This window comes from Bubalus bubalis, chromosome 6, assembly GCF_019923935.1.
Source record: "Bubalus bubalis isolate 160015118507 breed Murrah chromosome 6, NDDB_SH_1, whole genome shotgun sequence".
Taxonomy (NCBI): Eukaryota; Metazoa; Chordata; class Mammalia; order Artiodactyla; family Bovidae; genus Bubalus; species Bubalus bubalis.
This window is the reverse complement of record NC_059162.1, coordinates 90,812,275-90,824,450: the sequence shown is the minus strand read 5'-3', so window position 1 is coordinate 90,824,450 and position 12,176 is coordinate 90,812,275. Positions and strand designations below refer to the sequence as shown.

Genomic DNA, 12,176 nt, shown 5'->3' with positions numbered 1-12,176 from the left:
GACAGTAAACAAAAAATTCTATAAAGCAATTATCCTTCAATAAAAAAATTTTTTTTTTAAAAAGTGGGGACTTGCCAGGTGGCTCAGTGGTAAAGAATCCTGCTGCCAGTGCAGGCAACATAGGAGACAAGGGTTCAATCCCTGGGTCAGGAAGATCCACTGGAGTAGAAAATGGCAACCCACTCCAGTATCCTTGCCTGGAGAATTCCATGGACAGAGGAATTTGGCGGGCTGCAGTCCATGGGGTTGCAGAGAGTTGCACGTGATTGAGCACACACACATGCATGAGAAAAAGTCAGTGGAAAGTGGCTGGAGTGCAGAGTTGTAGAGAGGTAGCAGTGAGAAAGGAATCTAGAAGCAAATGTAAATGGACACCAGATCTGAGAGGGCCACCTAAACTGTGACAAGGAGTTTGAACTTTATTCTGAGGGAGTGAGAAGTCACTGAAACATTTATGTAGAGGAGAGAGGTGATGGATGCTATTTAAAAATTTAAGATCAACCTAACTGCAGTGTAGAGAATGGTGTAGATGAGAGGAAGAGTGAAGATGGGGATTTTATTTAGGAGACAAGACCATTTAGCCTTCCTAGGTAACCTTTGAAATGAAAAAGTAGTTTTCTTATTCAATCTGTGATACTTATTTTTTTGTTCTTGGTTGTGTTGAGGAGTGGTTTTCTTTGTACTTGTTTTCAGTGGAGTTTGTAGGGATTCTTGAATATGTGGCTTGAGATCTTTCATAGCTTGGAAAATTCTTGGCTATTGTTTCTTTGTATTACTTCTGTTTCATTCTCTCTCTTCTCCTCCTGGGACTTCAGTTAAATAAACATGAGGCTCTTTTCATTGAATCATATCTGTCTCCTCTGCTTGTTTCTGTATTTTTTATTCTTTTAACTCTGTGCTTGAGTCTAGATTTTTTTTCTGTCCTTTCCTCTAGTTCACAAATTCTCTCTTCAGCTACGCACCTAGACAGTGTATTCAAAAGCAGAGACATCAATTTGCTGACAAAGGTCCATATAGGCAACACTGTGGTTTTTCCAGCAGTCATGTACAGATGTGAGAGTTGGACCATAAAGAAGGCTGAGTGCCAAAGAATCGATGCTTTCAAATTGTGGTGCCGGAGGAAGACTCTTGAGAGTCTCTTGGACAGCAAGGAGATCAAACCAGTCAATTCTAAAGGAAATCAACCCTGAATATTCATTGGAAGGACTGATGCTGAAGCTCCAATACTTTGACCACTTGATGCAAAGAGCCGACTCATTGAAAAAGAATCTGATGCTGGGAAAAATTGAAGGCAAAAGGAGAAGGGGCGGCAGGGGATGAGATGGTTAGATAGCATCAGGGACTCAATGAACATGAATTTGAGCAAACTCTGGGAGATGGTGGAGGACAGAGGAGCCTGGCATGCTACAGTCCATGGGGTGGCAGAGTTGGACATGACTTAGTGACAGACAACAATGATAACAAAGAAACTGCACCCGTTAGCTGTCCTTATTATATCTCCTTATTCTCCCCAGGACTTCCCTGGTGGCTCAGATGGTAAAGCATCTGCCTACAATACGGGAGACCCGGGTTTGCTCACTGGATCAGGAAGATCCCCTGGAGAAGGAAATGGCAACCCACTCCAGTACTCTTTCCTGGAAAATCCCATGGACAGAGGAGCCTGGTAGGCTACAGTCCATGGGGTCGAAAAGAGTCGGACACGACTGAGAGACTTCACTTTTCACTTTCACCATGTTAACAACAGTTTCAATCTATGAACATAGACTGTGTTTTCATTTATTTAGATCATCTTTAATTTCTTTCAGCACTGTTTTCTACTTTTCAGAGTATAAGTCTTATACTCCTTTAGACAGATTTATACCTAAATATTTTACTCTTTTTTGATGCTACTATAGATGGCATTGCTTTATTAACTTCATTTTGGATTATTTGAATGCAATTATACAATTAAATTTTGTATGTTACTCTTGTAAACTACAACCTTGCTTGCTGAACTTATTAATTATACAGTTTCCTAACATTTGTCTTAGGATTTTCTATATACAAGATCATGTTTTCTGTGAATAAAGATAGTTTAATTTCTTTCTTTCCAGTCTGGATGCCTTTTGTTTATTTTCCTTGCCTCATTGCCCTGGCTAGAACCTCTAGACAGTTGGTGTCGAATAGAGATATCAGTAGCAGCCATCCTTGTCCTGTTCTTGATATTAGGAGAAAAGCATGCAGTCTTTCACCATTAAGTATGATATTCACTGTGGCTTTTTCATATATGGCTTTTATTTATGTTGAGATAGTTTCCATCTATTCCTAGTTTTTTGAGTGTTTTATCATAAAAGGTATTTGTTTTATCATAAAAGTATTTGTCAAATACTTTTTCTTTGTATCTTGAGATAATTATGTGGTTTGTTTTTTATTCTGTTGATCTAGGGCATTGCCTTAATTGATTTTCAGATGTTACACCAATCTTGCATTCTGGGATAAATCCCACTTAATCATGGTGGTACTACTTTATATATGTAACTGAATTTAGTTTGCTAATATTTTGTTTAAGAACACAGTGATGGTGGTTAAAACAGTAAGAATCAGCCTGCAATGCAGGAGACCAGGGTTCAATTCCTGAGTTGGGAAGATCCCCTGGAGGAGAGAATGGCTACCCACTTCAGTATTCTTGCCTGGAGAATCCCATGGATAGAGGAGCCTGACAGTCTACAGTCCATGAAGTCGCAAAGAGTCAGACACAACTGAGCAACCTGTACAATGTTGGAGGAAAAGAGCAATTACTTTTAGAGGAACTCTTTAGAGGAATCTAGATTCTGATTATTTCCTGAAAAAAAAAATCGGTGTGAAAAAATGGAGAAAGCTAAAAGAAGAAAGAGGAAGAGGTAATTTTTAAGTTCAAGGTTCCTCCCACCCTTTAATAAAGAAAGTATATTTCCAAATGAGGTGTCATTGAAAAGTTAATATGATGTCTTTCCAACTAGAAGATGATGCAACTGACCTGATGGCAGTCCAGCTTAGCTTTTGGATAGTTTTCCAGCAGCAGCAATGGGTTTTCCTGAGCTCCCATGACTAATGGGCATATGTATCCCCTGTGTGTGCACATTGATTCCACTGCCCCCACTTTGGGAAGCTTTTCACTTGTAGGGGATGAACTAGGAATCCAGCAGTCCACAACATGAGGAAATGCATGCTATCGGATTGTGGTGTGAGTGGGAGATAGGGCCAAGGTTTTGACTGCCAAACTGCCTTCTCCTGAATTTGTTAGGCACTAAACAGCCATTAAATATTGTGAGTCTAGGAATAACATGATGGAAGATGTACTTTAAGATTAAACTGGCATTAGTGTATTGGACATAAGAGATCAAATAAACAGCTGTGAGGTGAGAATGAAAAGAAGTACGTAGAAGATAGAGTCTTTAGGATTTGGCAATTGGATTTGATGATCAAGGACAAGGAAAGACTCCTCAATTTTAAGAATGGATGATCTGAAGTCAGGATTCAACCGGAAGGGTAGGTGATAACTTAGGCTTTAGATGAATTGACAGTTAATTAGGAAAGTTTGCCTGCAGACTTCACCAATCATATCACATGCATACAATTGGAAATAAAGCAGTTACAGCTGATAAGCATTTACAAGGCAAGGAGACTGCTGCTGCTGCTGCTAAGTCGCTTCAGTCGTGTCTGACTCTGTGCGACCTCATAGACGGCAGCCCACCAGGCTCCTCCGTCTCCAGGCAAGAATACTGGAGTGGGTTGCCATTTCCTTCTCCAATGCATGAAAGGGAAAATGAAGTTGCTCAGTCGTGTCTGACTCCTAGCGACCCCATGGACCGAAGCCTACCAGGCTCCTCCTTCCATGGGATTTTCCAGGCAAGAGTACTGCAGTGGGTTGCCATTGCCTTCTCCAGGCAAGGAGACTAGAGCTATTTAATTTGGAAAGTGAAAAGATTTTACAAAAAGAGAAAGATGAAAGGAGTCATTTATTTCTCTTATGACCTAGTTCCTGGCCTTTAGCTCAGCATACCCACCTGCACATGACTCTACATGGCAGCTCAAGAAAGCTAAGCTTGTTCAGGCAGAGGTGCCCCAAGCACACACTCCCATTTTTATTCTCCTGGTCCTCATTTTCATCTCCCTATTCTTGGTTAGCTGGTTCTGTACTCCAGCTTTCCATATTGTGGCTAATCTACCTGTGGCCTCTTGACCATAGTAATGTTTAGTACCCCTTCCTGCATGTTGGAGCCCTCTCTCCATGGGTTCAGATTTCAGCAATCTCACAATTTCCAGTACAAGACTTCCTCTGCTAGCTCATCCCTTCAGAACCCTCCTGCTCAGGCTGACCCTAGAATTTCTATCAGGAGATAAGAATTGGGCAGTTTATCTCAATTATATTTTCTGAAAAACATACAGTCATAATATAACAGCTTACAACTCTCTGATTGATTAAAATTTTGAATAAGGAATATGTTTACCTTGATAGTAGTGTTGAAACTCTGTTGTTCAAAAGAGTAACATGGACACCCCTCTCTGTAGGTGAAGACTCAGGATTTGCAGCTTTTAGTTCCTCTGAAACCAGGAGGACCTGGCTGTCAGGCTTTAGTGAAATTTCAACATCATTTAGAAGTCTGTTTCATTTCCCTACTGTTGACTCACCAGTGTGCATTAATTTTCCAGGGTGTTGTGCTAATTACAGGCTAGTGGAACTAATGAACTAAATCAAAATGGCAACAAGTGAAAAAATAGCAGAGGCTCTGGGTCTGCTCAGATGCAGATCTGTTTATAACTTCACAATTGTATGGTTACTACTAATTAAGAAGTATTACAGTGACCCTCAATTTTCAAAGGCGTCCACCGTCATTTTCTAGTTAACCTTTCCCATCCATTACCACATCCGTTTTATGTGGAGGGTGGAGCTGATAAATTACTTGCCTGAAGTAATGTCTGTGGTAAAGCCAAAATTATACTTTAAACGTTATGAATAATGATAAAAATAATATATTTGTGGAGCATTTGCAGTTTTCAAAAGGTTTCCTTTCATTCCCTTGTCATTTCATTTAACACTTTCTAAGCACCCCTGAGAAGGTTTCCTGTTGGTTAGTTTGAGGAGAGCACAAGAGAAGAGAGTTAGATTGATAGCTTGTTGACAGCTGTCTTGCTTAAATTTGAATAAGGAGTACAAAGTTGTTGCTCAGGATTCCAGAGTTCTAAGTCATGCAATCTTCACTCTCTGTCACCTCTTTCTGTTAGGTTTTCTTGGCATTTGAGGATCCACAGGGCAAACATTCAGTTACATTAACCTTTTGTTTTTTGAGTCTTTAGCTTTGTTCCATCCAAATCTGAAAGGTAGATGAGTCTAGTGCCATGAGAGACCTTAATTTTAAAAAGTTGAGGTGACCCAGATATTGTTTTGCTAGAATGCTGGAAGAAAATCTCCAAAAAGTGGAAGTGATTCCAGTGGCTGCCATGAACTGTGATTGCAGTGCCCCAGCTCCCCTCCCATTCCCCACACAACAGCCTGGGCCTTTCCTGGCCTTCACAGGCCCAGTGTCCAAATACTCTACATTCAGTCTCCCAGAACCTTGTACAATCCCACAAGCAGAGAATTCGACAATTGGATGGGTTCCAAAAGGTCATGGAGTCTAACATCATCACCTTACCGATGAAGAAGCTGAGACTCAAAGAACTGATGTGACTTTTCCAAGTCCCACAGCTAGTAATCGTCAGAAGTGGAGTGAACACCTCGCAGACTTTTGCTCGGCTAGAAAAGGAACCAACAATGATAGTCACAATCTCGCTGAAGCTGTGTTGGCCACAGGGAACTAGTAAATCAGCCAGACAGAGAGCAGTTCCCAAGATGTCCTCACAGTTGCTCCTTGACACAGGGTCCTATGGTCATGTTACTTTATCCAGTTGGGAATTCATAAGGCAAATTTGAAGACTCTGGCAAGTCTCGTGGGAAAGAATTGTGTTTAATCAAGCACTTCTCAAATTATTTCATTATATTTTTTTAACTCAAACCTAGAAACAGCCTGTATAATTGGTGCTCCTTTGAATACATTGAAGAATAAATAAATAGGACTTGTTGAGAAGGGCCTGTCCCAAGCAGGGTGAAGGGCTTCCCAGGTGGTTCTGTAGTAGAGAATCCATCTGCCAATGTAGGAGACATGAGTTCGATCCCTGATCCAGGACAATCCCACATGCCATGGAGCAGCTACGCCTGTGTGCCACAACTACTGAGCCTGTTTGCTCTCGAGCCCACTCCCAACAATAAGAAAAGCCACTGCAGTGAGAAGGCAGTGCAGCACCGCGGTATGCCACTGAGTAGCCCCTGCTCGCCACAATTAGAGGAAGCCCACATGCAGCAAGGAAGACCCAGTGCAGCCAAAAATAAATAATTTTTAAAAAGTTACTGCGACTGTTTTTTGGTATAAATAATAGAATCATAACCATCTAATTTGACTTCATTTTAAAGAAAAAGAAAGATGGAGAGGGTAAAGAGATTTACCGAAGGACACACAGCTGGAGAAGATCTGGAACTGAACTAATCAGAGCCCACCAGGTGCTCCTGTGCAGTGCTCTCTCCTCATTCCACGTCACCACCATCACACCATGAATAAGGAAGACAATGAATATAAATCACAGCATTCACTTATTATAACTCTCCTGCTACTTTATTATAACTTGTTTTAACCATTTGTTTTCTCGACTAGACCGTGAACTCCATGACAGCAGAAGCTACATTTACTTACTAATTTACTGCTCCATCCCCAGGGCCTAGCTCATTGGAGACACACAGTAAATACCTCTCTCCTCCGAATGACTAATGAATGCCTGAACAGTAGGAATTCCATTCCTTGAGATGGAATACAACCCCTGCTCTTTTTTTAATTTCTGATGTGGTTTCTGTCACTCCACCCTCATTTTTCTCCTTTGGCACCTTCTGCAGTTTCCCAGTGCTCCTCATGCCAAGGTTTCTTCATACATTATGAAGGCACAGGGACTTCTGACTGCTGGTTGATTGATGGAGCAGTGGAAATGCAGTGCTCACCTCCACTTCCCTCCTGACTCTCACTAAGAGAGTTCTAGATCCCTGGGGAAAGCTCCCCTGACCAGCCCACCCCACAGAAAGTACCACTTCCTCCTCCTCATTAATGGATGCCAAAAGGGAGATAGATCTTTTCTAAATTTCCTTGAAACCCAAGCCAGCTTTGATGAAAGGAAAAGTGTTCCCCACTGTTTATTAGTCAAACCAAATGTCCTTAGTCACTTGGCAGAAGGTAGTGTGGATGCTGTGTCTCTCAGTTAGGCAGTTTGTGTCTAATTAATCCAAAGGAAATGTTTGTGTGATGTACTTTTCATTTACTGAAGAAGAATACGTGTTCAAACCTTTGCAAGTTCACACCGAAATTAATTCTTCAAGGTCCACGTAACCACAGCTTTGTCAAATCTTCGTTTAAAACACACTTCCTTTAAAGTATGACTAACCCTGATAAATCACACATATTTATAAATGTCATCTCTCATAGTGTTGTGAAACTTAAAGAGAATGAAGTATGAAAGCTGCCCAGCACCATGCTTGGCCTATCAGTTGCCTTTCCTCTTATTCTGTTTCCAGCTCTTAGAGTGGTGGAAGGCAAAACTGATGAAATTCCTATCTATATGGGCTAGGAATGGTTTTGCCTGTAAATAACAGAAAACTCATCATAAGAGTTTGCTTTTCCCCTCATGTAACACTAAGTCTGATGGAGTCTACTGGTTTGATTTTTGTCTGGAAGACCAACAAATCCACAGCCAAACCCACTCCAGTGTTCTTGCCTGGGAAATCCCATGGATAGAGGAGCCTGGTGGACCTCAGTCCGTGGGGTTACAAAGGGTCAGATATGACTGAGCAACTTTCACTTCAGTTTAATATACACATAACTTCTTTAAAATCATACCAATTGAGCAAAGTAAGTTTCATAAAGGTGTTTCAGAGCTTATTTAAACCAAATTAGATCTTTTCTATCACAAAGAGTTGGACATGACTAGCAGCTGAACAACAAAAATCTTCAAAAATTCACAGGTCAATTTTGTTATTGCATTAGTCCAATGTTAAACATTTTAAATGCTTGTTCATAAGACTTGTTTTTGACAAGTTTATCTTTAGTATATTGGGTTTTTTCCCCAAATAAATACACTTAATAAAATAAAAAATCCACAGCTAGTAGCTCTTCAATTCTCTTGGCCTTTGTCTCATCCATATTGCCTCATGGTTCCAAAATGGCTACTGCAGCTCCAGACATCATATTCATATCTGAGACAGAAAGGAAGAGTAAAAGATCTATCTAGTCTTTTCATTAGGAAAGCGAAAAGGTTTTTCAGACCACTCTCAACTGCCCAGCAGTTGCCAATGTGTTGTTGGCAACTCAGCCTCACTGGAAGTTGAGAAAATGAGTGCTTAGCTTTTTTAGCCTTTCTAGTGGAGGTAGACAAGGGAGAGGAGGTCAGAAATGGGTCTTTGGCCCACTAACTTGAAATATTGTCTGAATGAAACTTTTAGTTTGACCCTCAATTGTTTTGCAAAGCTGAGGGAGAAAGTTGAGAGTTGCTTAGTAAGATCAACTTCACTTTCTCCTCTTGTCTAATGAAAGACCCAATTTAGCATAGTTGGGTTCCATCTGGAACATATATGGGTCAATTAAGCTGCACAGTAGGTGGGGTACTGGAGCTGGCTTTTACCATCTCATGAGAGCAAATTATTAAATTTTTAGGAACACTGTGAGACAGCTGAGAAACTTAGTCATTATTAACATAGAATTATATTAACTTAAAATTAAATACATTATCTTGAAAAAGGTCATAAAAGCTCAAAAAAGCTCACCACTTCCTAACATTTTAATATATTTCACTGCTAACTATGCTCTTGAGGTTATTTATGTCTGCTGTATCTGTATGGAATTCTAAAAATGTGCTACTGTGCATTTCTTCTCATCTCTGTGTTTAGTGACAACTTGGTAGCTTTAAATTGGCCATGGTGGGAGTATTTACACCACAGAAATCAGCAAATGCTACAAATCTGGTACTTTTCTCTTTTTTTGCAGTAGTCAGACATTTACCAGCACTGCATTGTGCATAGTCCTAGAAAACAATAATTTGAAGAGAGGCTAGATATGCATGGACATTTGAGGTAAGTAGGTAGGCATTTTAAAACAGTTTTCAAAGCCCTGCCAGAGATAAAACACACAAAGAGACGGTTCCCTGTGTTTTAAACCAACACAATAAGAAGGCATTCTAAGCTTGCTTATTTTTTTTGCAGGGATGCAAAGAGAAGTAGAATTTCTTCAGCTCCTGGTACTTGATTCATCCTCAGATCATCCTGTTCTCCTTCATTGCTACTTCATCATTGTAAACACCCACTGCATACCTACCATGGGTTAGATTCTGAGTTTAACCAAGGGACATTAAATATGATTTCTATTCTCTAAGAAATTATTAAAATGAAATATGCACAGAAAAAAATAAAATGAAAGTTGTCTATTCTTTTGTTCTAAATATTCAATATTTCTTCTTCATAGCACTTATCTTGATTTGTATCACTCTCTCTGAGTGTATAATATATCTATATATAAATCTTTATCTATTTAATGCTGTGTCCTTCCCTAGACTGTAAGTTCCATTAGGAAAGGCAGCTGCGTTTCTTTTGTTCACATCTGTGTCCTGGTATCTACACAGTGCCTTCAAGATGGTAGCCACTGAATTAATGTTTGTTGAACGCATAAATGAATGAATGGAATGAAGTGAAATGAGTAGCACAGACAATAAGAACTGTAGGAGGTGACAGGAAGGAACGCTTACCAATGACTGGGATGGGTGGGAAAGCTTTATGGAGGTTCTAGGACTTCAGGAGGATATTGAAGGACGGATAAGACATAAAAATAAGGTACATGGCACATTCAACAAGGACTTCCATGGCTAGAGTGAAGAGTTTAATTCCCTTTTGCTGGAGTTGGAGCAAACTCCCTGGAACTGGTAGGTTGGGATCACTGGGGTTATATTCAGTTGAACTTGAACAATGGTGTGAAAGTGAAAGAGAAAGTGCAGTCGCTCAGTCGTGTCTGACTCTTTGCGACCCCGCGGACTGTAGCCCACCAGGCTCCTCCGTCCATGGGATTCTCCAGGCAAGAATAGTGGAGCGGGTTGCCATTTCCTTCTCCAGGGGATCTTCCCGACCCAGGGATCGAACCCAGGTCTCCCGCATTGCAGGCAGATGCTTTAACCTCTGAGCCACCAGGGAAGCCCACACTATGGTGTTCATTGGACCCAAAAGAGGAAAATTTAATTTAAAAAGCAAATGACTATTAGGGCTGAGGAGGGAGCTCAAGGTTGAGCGAAGAGAAAAATATTTAATTAATTTCCCAGCTGCCAGTCGTGCTCTTCTACCTATTCTCCACAAAGAAACCAGAGCAATCTTTTAAAAATGTTTATCAACCACTATCACTCATGGATTTAGATGAAAAAATATTAATGAATTTAGGTGAAAAAGTATTCAGCAAAATATTAACCATTGGCTCTGTTACTGCTCCTGCTAAGTTGCTTCAGTCATGTCCAACTCTGTGCTACCCAATAGACGGCAGCTCAACAGCCTCCCCTGTCCCTGGGATTCTCCAGGCAAGAACACTGGAGTGGGTTGCCATTTCCTTCTCCAATGCATGAAAGTGAAAAGTGAAAGTGAAGTCGCTCAGTTGTGTCCAACTCTTCGCGACCCCATGGACTGAAGCCTACCAGGCTCCTCCGTCCATGGGATTTTCCAGGCAAGAGTACTGGAGTGGGGTGCCATCGCCTCCTCCAAACTACTGGATCTACCTATGTACAAAAAAATGTATATACTATAACCAAGTGGGGTTTATTCCAGGAATGCAAGGCTGGTTCAGTATTTTAAGATTAATCAGTGTAATACACCATATTAACAGCCTAAAGAAAATTCACAGAGTCATATCAATTGATGGCAGAAAAAGCATTTCACAGAATTCAATATACAATCATGAAAACTCTCCAATAAATAGAAATAGAGGGTGAACTTTTCAACTTGAGAAGGATCATCTACAATTCTACAGGTGGCATTATATTTAATGATGAAAAATTAAATGCATAACCCCCAAGATTAGGGAAAAGGCAAATATGCCCACTATCACCATTCTTCTTCAACACAGTACAAGAAGTTTTAGCTAGCACAATGAAGCAAGAAAAAGAAAAAAAAAGATATACATATTTGAAAGGAAGAGATAAAGCTGTCTTGATCTGCAGACAACAGGGTTGTCTATATAGACAGCCACAAAGAATCTACAAAAAAATTTTCCCAAACAAAACAAAACAAAATCATAGCTCTTTCCATGCTGTCATACTGGTTTGCATCAATGTCCTGGATGATGCTCTCAAGAGTATCAACAATGCTGAAAAGAGAAGCAAGTGACAAGTTCTTATTAGGCTGTACGCCAAAGTCATAGTCTGGTTTCTGACTGTGATGATGAAGTAAGGTTACAATGGCGAATTTGAAATAATCTATAATCACAGGGCTGAGAAAATTGCTGTGAACCTCACAGGCAGGCTAAATAAGTGTGGAGTGATCAGCCCCAGATTTGATGTGCAACTCGAAAACCTAGAAAAATGGCAGAATAACCTGCTCCTGTCTTATCAGTTTGGTTTCAATATACTGATAACCTCACTTGGTATCAGGGACCATGAAGAAGCAAGATGGAAAACACACAAGAGGGAAACTCTTTGAATTCTTTTGCTAGGGATGTAATACATACACATAAATAAAATGCCCCAGTGGAAAAAATAAAAATCCTAGAATAAATAAATTTAATAAGGTAGCAATTTATAAGATAAGAACACCAGGAAAATCTATATACAGATAAAAGTATGTGGAAGCTGAAATTCAAAGCACAATACCAGTTACAAAATCTCCACGGAAAATGAAATATTTAGATATAAATCTGACAAAACATGTACAGGATCTGTATGCTATAAATTGTAAAATGCAGATGAAAGAAAGAAGATCTAAACAAATGAGAGATACACCATTTCATTTATTGTTCATCTAGTGGTCATTTATTGAAACTCAACATAGTAAACATTTCAATTCAACTCAAACTGATCTATAAGCTTAATGAAATTTCTATCAAAGTCCTGGAAATCAT

The 12,176-nt window shown here is 39.9% G+C and overlaps 1 pseudogene; it reads left to right on the top strand.

Moving 5' to 3' along the window:
- Nucleotides 1-11,089: 11,089 nt before the first annotated feature.
- Nucleotides 11,090-11,771, top strand: LOC112585787 (annotated as a pseudogene).
- The last annotated feature ends 405 nt before the right edge of the window (nucleotides 11,772-12,176 follow it).